This window comes from Opisthorchis viverrini (genome assembly GCF_000715545.1).
Source record: "Opisthorchis viverrini unplaced genomic scaffold opera_v5_54, whole genome shotgun sequence".
Taxonomy (NCBI): domain Eukaryota; kingdom Metazoa; phylum Platyhelminthes; class Trematoda; order Opisthorchiida; family Opisthorchiidae; genus Opisthorchis; species Opisthorchis viverrini.
The window spans coordinates 838,299-846,555 of record NW_008751711.1 but is presented as its reverse complement, the minus strand read 5'-3'; positions in this window follow the sequence as shown (position 1 = coordinate 846,555).

Sequence of the window (8,257 nt, the reverse complement as noted above, 5' to 3'; positions counted from 1 at the left end):
AACACATGTCCCAACCAACGCAGCTTCTGGCGCTGGACACATTCTTTAATGGAAGTACCCGTTACGCAACCGAAAACACGCTTTCTAGCTGCCTCGTTACGGATTCGCCGACACCAATCCACACGAACTATGGTTCTGAAACAACGATTGTTGAACACCTGAAGACGTCTCAGGTCCGCTGCTCGAATAGTCTGAATCTCACATCCGTACAACAAAACAGCCCGTACTGTGGCTTTATACACATGTCCTTTCAGATTCAGGGATAAATCATTCTGACGCCATAGGTATCTGAAGTTAGCAAACGCGGCCCGAGCCTTGCAGATTCCTTCATTCACCCCATCTGTCATACAATCAGAACTAATACAACTTCCAAGATACGTAAAACGCTCCACAAGTTACAGTGCCTGTCCCTGGATCGTACTTGGCGTGTTCAGTGACTGTACGTCCACAAGCATGACCTTACGCTTTGTGGATGCAGTGTGCATTTCAAAGGACGGGATGACTTTGGTCAGTTCATCCATGAATACTTACGCCTTCTCCGCCTCTTCAAACAACAGAACGATGTCGTCTGCATATTCCAGATAGGCAAGGTTTTCTTCATAGGCTATTTGAACACCAGGGTTTTGGAGGCCTTCCAGCGTTCGTTGTTTATTTCATCGATCACAAAGTTAAAAAGGAATGGAGCGAGTGGCATCACTGACGTACACGCTTTGTGTACGGAAGATTTTGGAGAGCTCTCCGAATACTCTCACACGACCGGAAGTCTGAGAATACAAAGAGCGTATTATGGTAGCAAACGCCCAGGACATTCCTTGGTGGGCAAGCGTCTCAAGAAGAACAGACCGATCAACCGAGTCGAATGCGCCTCGGAAATCCAGGAATACTAGAATCGTGGGTCGCTTATACGTATGGCGTTGTTCTAGCACCTGACGCAGTGTGAAGATTTGGTCAAAACATCCCCTACCAGGCCGGGATCCCGCTTGCTTCTCTCGAGTCAGTATCGCACGAGCCACCGTAAGGCGACGAAGCAGAATTGACGGCAACAGTCTCGTTACAACTGGGGTCAACCTGATCCCCCTGTGGTTACCACACTCACCACGCGCCACTTTTTTGAAAATGTGCACTATCACCGATTCTCCCCATTTTTCTTGGACAGACTCCTTTTCCCAAATGCAAGCAGAAAGATCGGACAAGCGCTGACTGAGGACTCCAATCCCCTCTTTAAACGGTGCTGGCGGAAATACATCCGGACCAGGAGCTCGGTGGCGCTTGAGAGAACATATGCAGTCGTAAACCTCCGAGGCCGTAGGTGGTTCAACGTTCACCGTCCAGGGTTCTGCTTCACCTGCGGGCTGCAAATGAGTGCCAGCTTGTGGCCAAGATATTTGTTGTTTAAATTATTTAGCCCACTAGTCAAGGCGTTCCTCTTTATTCGATATGGTCGCTCCATTGTGATGCTTTGTGCTTTCACTCACGGGTAGTTTCCGGGGTCCGGTTGCACGGATCAACTGAAGCAATCTACGGGCATTACCTGCTTTCTGGGCCTCTTCCATTTCTTTGGCTTTATGTGTCCACCATACCTCACGATCAGATCTCAAACTCACGTTCGCCTGACTTCTGATGGCTCTTTGCATCGGTTTGTCTTCGGGACCGGCTAGGATATTTCTTCGAGATTTAAGCAGTGCCACCCTCCGGTCTGCATCCAGTGACTGAGTGCGCCTGGATGGGTCGTGCAACAGGCAAAATTCTCAGCGTCATGCAAAGAGGTGGCAATTTCGTCCCAGTGTGAGTTCACATGTGATGGTGGAGCACTTGGAAGAGACTCTAGAAGATGATTCTTGTAAGTTCGTCTGACATCCGGATCTTCTAGCCTTCCAGTTGCCACGCGATCTGTCCGCACCTTACGCGGCCCCGGGAACGTAGGGAGAGGCGACTTCGGACGAGCGCGTGGTGAGAGTTCACAAATGTGTTCCAAAACGACCGGCAGTCGGTTATGGACCCGCGCCATCGGTAACTGATGGCAATGTGGTCGATTTCAGTTTATGGCTGGCCTGTCGTTGGAGGACACCAAGTGACCAGACGACTCCGGCTATTTCGGAAGTTCGTGCTGCATAGAAACAGCCCGTGATCAGCACACAGCTGAAGCAATCGTTCCCCATTGTCCGTACGTACCGAGTCCAGTCCATGTCGACCTCCCAATTGAGTCTCAGATGCACTGAGCCTGCCCACTTGCGCATTCATATCTCCGGCAACCACCACAATGTCTGAGCTTTTAGCTCGCCGCAGCAGAGCATTCAGGGCGTCGTAAAACCCGTCTTTGACGGTGTCAGAGCTACAGTCAGTTGGGGCATAGGCAGACACGATAAACAGACATCTATCAACTTGCCGCTTGTGAGACTGCATTACAGACGTTGCCAGACAAACCGCACAGGGGCGACTATCAACAGGTATCCAGTCAAGTGGGGATACTTCCGCCCGGTGACTTAGCACAATACCAACCCCTGCACATCCCACCGCAGCAGCCTCTGGATCACCAGAGTTGCGTAACCGGAAGCGAGTTCGAGAGTGACGGAGCGGTTAACGCAACCACTGTTCTTGCATCTTGAATTCGTGTTCCTGAGACATAGCACCCATCAATGCCAAGCGACTGCAGTGTGCGCGCAGCAGCAGCCTGTTGTCCTGCTTGCTTCAGAGTGCGAACATTGAACGCGGCCAGATAGAGTGGGTGTCGATGCTTGATTTGGAGATTCCTGCGGATGTCGGCACCATGTGACGAGCAAATGCTGCACGCAAAACCGATGCGTGACGAACGGAGTCATCAGTCCTAAGTGCTGGGCCTACAACGAGAGAGTTATTATTGGGCTGGGGAGAGTTGGAAGAAAAATTATGTAAAGTAGAAACAAGGAAGGCGTCAGCAGTAGCCTGTTTTCGCTTACCCGCCCTGCTGTATGCAGCGAATAAGGCGACCCGGCTGATGGCACCACGCGAAGGCCGATGTGGCATGAGTTTATTTGTGTATGTGCAATTCATGGTTGTACGTAGGCTATGATACTCCCAGGGCACCCACACCTAGACAGGAGGACGATTAGGGTCCTCAACCATAGCCTTTGATTCAAAAGCCTAACCACAAGTCAGCGGAATTTGGCGGGAAATGCAAATGCATTGCCATTTCTACGGAACAAGTCACCACATGTTCCAACCCCCAACCTGGTGGGCCAAGGGACTGTGTTCGTCAGCCCTCTAACCGTTGACCAACCTGGTGTGAGAGACTCTGTGAGTGTCGCAAGGCACTCTCCAGTAAACTTCAACGGATCACTGGGGTGCGCAAACCGTCACACCACGGTAAGGTCCAGTCTCTTCGTGACGAGTACATCACCAATACTTACATATGAATCAACTAAAATGACAGACACCATATGCTTAACTACCATGCAGTACATGTATCAGTTTGCCCTTATACTAATAGGATTATTGAGCTATAAAATTCTTTTTTTCTGTTCACTTACGTATGCAAGACTCGTCGATGTTTACAATGTGCTACGACCACAAGGTCCTGTTAACCACACTCCCAGTGTGTTATAACGTTTAACAGGCATAATGCAAGTCACCTACGAATCGGTATACTATGAATAAACTTTATAAATGAATGAAAAACGCTTTTATTTTGTGGATTTTGTCACTGTGCTCTTTCATAAAATTTCAGGAGACAGAAATTGCAAACAAAAAATTCTATGTGAACTCACGTTTAGCATCTTAGCTGAGAAAATTCATCTCGGTTTGTGGGCAACTTTTCATGTTTCAGGAAAACTTGGCCGCCAACAAACGGATTCTATTCTTAAACACAAAATTCTCTTGAACAAGCTGCATGTTGTTGATAAATGTTTTGGTGTGGAAAGAAAAGAACCTCAGCAAGAGCTTATCGCACCTTGAAATATGTATTAATATTGCGCACACGCATAACGTATCAAAATTATTTTGTTCGTTTACCGATGAGCATCAAAAAGGTAGCCGATAAATTGGTGCTCACCAACGTAGTTTTGGAAAAGACGTCCCGGTGATAAGTGAATGTATCATCATCTAGGTACTTGGTAGACTGTTCTTGTTTAGGAGCAATATTGCCGATCTGGAGTCGCTCTATTTTATTTGGTGAATCAAGCTTTACAATGCCATCTAACCAGAATATCGGCATGTCGCGCAGTAGCAATCTACTCGTAATTGTCCTCGTGATATTATTATTTAGTTCACTTCCAAAGCGGCAATTGGCAATCACGACGATTGGGAAAAGTGATATGTTTCCTTAATATTCACAGCCGTGTCAACGTCCAGAAAAGGGTTAGCCATGAGATGTTATCACAACTAAATTTTATTTTATATGGAATATATTTTTGGAGACTTTAACTATTCGGGTGATGTTCCACGTATAAAAGGTGAACTTTAACAATGTGTATTACGTGTTGATTCATTGAGACACTCTGGGTAAAAATCCTTCAGAGCGTTTGTAGACGCCCTCTCACCACTGAAGGTTGAATCGAATTCGTTCAAAAATAGCTTCCTGTGGTTTTGGTCCAGTGATCAAAATCTAACGAAGCACGTGCTGTTTATACTGATCAGCAATAGTTGAAACGCATGCTGTCCATCAGTAAAAAGTAACAAATTTCGGGCAGTTTAATCCAGATGAACTTTTATTGTATTCCCTCAGCAAGTGACATACTGCGCCTGTTAAATTCATTGATAGCAAGCGCCAGCAAGGGAAACATTTGATCAAAAATTATGAAATGTTTGTGAAATTTTTTTCTAAATAAGGTGTGCGAAGATTCATCAAGTGTTTCTGTGAAGCCAATCCAAGTCAATTGGGTCCTCGTTGGGATGAAGTATGGCCTATCTGCGTGACCTTGGCGATGTGGTTAATTTAATCAAGACAGAAATATTGTAATAAAGACAATGGACCTAACAAACAGTTGCAGAAAACTAAGGATAACCTTCTGAATGATCTATTCGAATATCCTACGAAAACCTTCAACCAGTAAAATTCAGCCTGCTCTTTTTCTGGGAAAAAACCTGATTTAGAATTTGAACTTTGGGCGCATGTGTCTGATATTTTGCTGTTAAATGTGTAGGTATTTGGAAGCACTGCAACCTCACCAGGGAAAGCCGCACTGGTCAAACTCAATGTATAATTATATGGTAATCATCTAGACGTCAGTAGTTTGAAGATCATCGTTTCAGCCACATCACGAGTGGGTATATTTGCCGCCTTTGAGGAAAGACAGCTGAATGAATCCTGTTTCATTGATATCATTTTTTGCATTCACCTTCCACTGCTGTTTTGCGTGGATGAATCTTCCGGCGTTTTTTTAACGAACAAGTCCTGTTCCTTTTCCTAGACATCCTGATTAACAGAAGAGAGTTGCTTGGCATAGAGCGAAAATGCGTTAACGTCAATAATGACTAATATATCCTCAACTATACAAGGAAAGATAGCGTAAGGTATCCTTTCAAATGTTTGTCGATTTTCGATTGGTGCCTGCTGCAAATCGAAACAATCCAAAGAAAACGAAAGATGGAAGTCGTTTTGTTTGGACGATTTATTGGCCGGGTGCACGATGTCTGGCTGTCTGAAGACAAAATGCTCTAAATTAACAACGCAGTTGCGTTTAGAAGTGATATATGTGATAGAGTCGTATGTTTTTACCAGTGGCTAATATCGAAGTTGTGGCACGAGGTTTTTATTATAGTGAAACTGAACCTGCACCAGAAGGAAGGAGGAATTCGTTTTGACCTCACGTTCTTACTGTGCTAGAATCTGTGATTTGGCACGCCAAGGTGGATGAAAATAGTTTATCCTTATGCGAAATTACTTACTGGACAGCTAATTTAATATTGGTCACTTGGAGATAAAACTGCATGAGTGCAACTATGTTCCAAGAGAGAATATGGTAATGATGTAGTCTAGCTGCCTACCGACAACATTCCGTGACGAAGGATCCTGCCGTTGGAGATGCCCCAACCTTCCAGGATCCAGTTCGACGATGAGGCCATTGGCCACAGTCGTGATCCTAGCGGCTTCATCGTCAGCCCGTGGACTTGACAGCCAATCAGCCACGTGGTTCTCCTTCACTGATACGTGCTGAATTGTGACGTCGCACTCTTGCAACCGGAGTGCTCAGAGAGCGAGCTTTCCTCGAATATCTCTGGTGGTCCTGATCAAATCAAGGAGTTTGTGATCGGTTTAAACATGAAATCGTTTTCCAATAGGATATGACCTCCACTTATCCAGGGCCCGGACGATCCCTAAACATTCTTCCTAATTGGCCGAGTCCTTGTTTTCAGCTTTTTCCAGGACATGACTAGCATATTCGATAACTCGACTCTTCTGCTGTAGTATCGCTATGATACCGCGACCACTAGCGTTCAAACCTGAGAAGTTTGAGGGTCAATTGCTAATTCATCATCCGCACTTTGACACGCTCAATATTCTCATGTGCTTCTCCCGTCAATTCAAATTATCGGATATGCCCTAGCAAGTTTTACAGTGGTGCAGCGGTCGTGTTGTAATTTCAAACAAACCGTCTACTGCTCGTTCCATAAACTGCCGTATAAACCGCTTTGAATTGAAAACACCAAATTCCCGAGCTTTGCAAATTGTTTTCTGGCAGGAAACTAACTTCTCCTTGACATAATCACTGCCAAAGCAGCGTCACCTAACGCCCCGTAGGCTGTGTCACTGCTTTATTTATCCGCAGGCTTGCCTCCCGAATCCACTCTAATACAGCCTTCAAGTTAACTGCATGCTCTGGTTCCCCAGTGCACTACGCAACGAAATCGTCTACGTACACGGCAACATCCTTTAACCTCTCTAATTGAAAGACGTATCAAGCAGCGGAATGTGAAATATGCCCTATACAAAGTATACGACATTCTTCTAAATTATTATTAGCTGTTTTCAAACGTAAACGCCATTTTTCGAGGTATTCTGCCTGGATAGATGGTTGCCAGTATCAAAAAAGCAAGTCGAACATGATGAAATATCAGAAATGCCGGAGGGAATCGAAAATCTTGATAACCGAACGCATATCTACAATTCTATTCAGGTTCAGTTCACTCAAGCACCGAAAATACGCACAATTGCGGAACAGTACGCATCATTTGCTTCTTCAATTATGCCATTCCTCAACATCTCTTGAATCTGCCTATGGACTGCTCCAGTAGATAAAGCCACTGCAGACGTTGGCCGCGAGTTAGCAAGCGTTCTGATGACAAAGAAATTTCATGTTCAATCCATGAGTAGAAGCCAAACTGATCCTCATTGCCCGAGAACAGTTCGGAATATTCCTCAACCGCGGACAGTACAAATGGCACGTTACAGCACGGAAGTTTTCCGACACGCAGCTCACTCGCGGCAGCGCTTTTATAGCCTTCAAGCTTGATTGTGCCATATCCTGTCACCAGCTTTCCCTGCTTTGGGCCCTTGGGACACAAAAACCCCAATGTTTTACTTTCTATGTCGAGACTGATCAGGAACGCCTGGAGCACGGAATTTTTGTCTAGGTGTAACGAGTGCATTAACAATCCGTCAATCTTCAAGCGATTTACACCCACCGCTTTCACGGCTAGTGCGAATGGTCTGCGTTCAGCTTTGTTGATTGTCCGCCTCAGCGATACGCTGGCTACTGCATCAATCAAATCTAACTCCCTCTTCCCGGATATTTCGATATCGGCCCGTATGGTAGTTTCAGTGCGCTGCTCGCGACCCGCCCAGAAGAAGAGGAGTTTTCTAAAATTTTATTACTCACCGTAGATCGACCACGAGGACAATGATTCTCACGGTGGCGATGCTTGCCGGACATGTAGCACCGGCTGGAGTGAGCGTGCCTTCGTGATTCCGCCTTCATGGCTTTTACTCTTTAGCGGGCTAGTCTTCTCTGGTCTACAGTTAACTCACTGGTGAACCGTCCCTTTCCTCCAGCGACTGCAACGTAGCAAGTGTGCCTCGGGCGGTTACCGGGCCAGACACACCAGCTCCTACACAATCAACTGGCCTGTCGCTCTCGCCAAAAGCAACTGAGCATCAAGCGCCAGCTGCACTCCTTCGATGAACTGCTCAGACAGTAACTGGTGGTGCGACATTCCGTCCAGTCCCGGCAACTCGTTAGTAAGCGATTGCAGTAGGTAGCCATAGAACACTGTCGGGTCGAATCCAGGGGCAATCCTGGTCATTTTAAACCGCTCATGGCTTCCTGGCAGTAAGTCGGCGTGT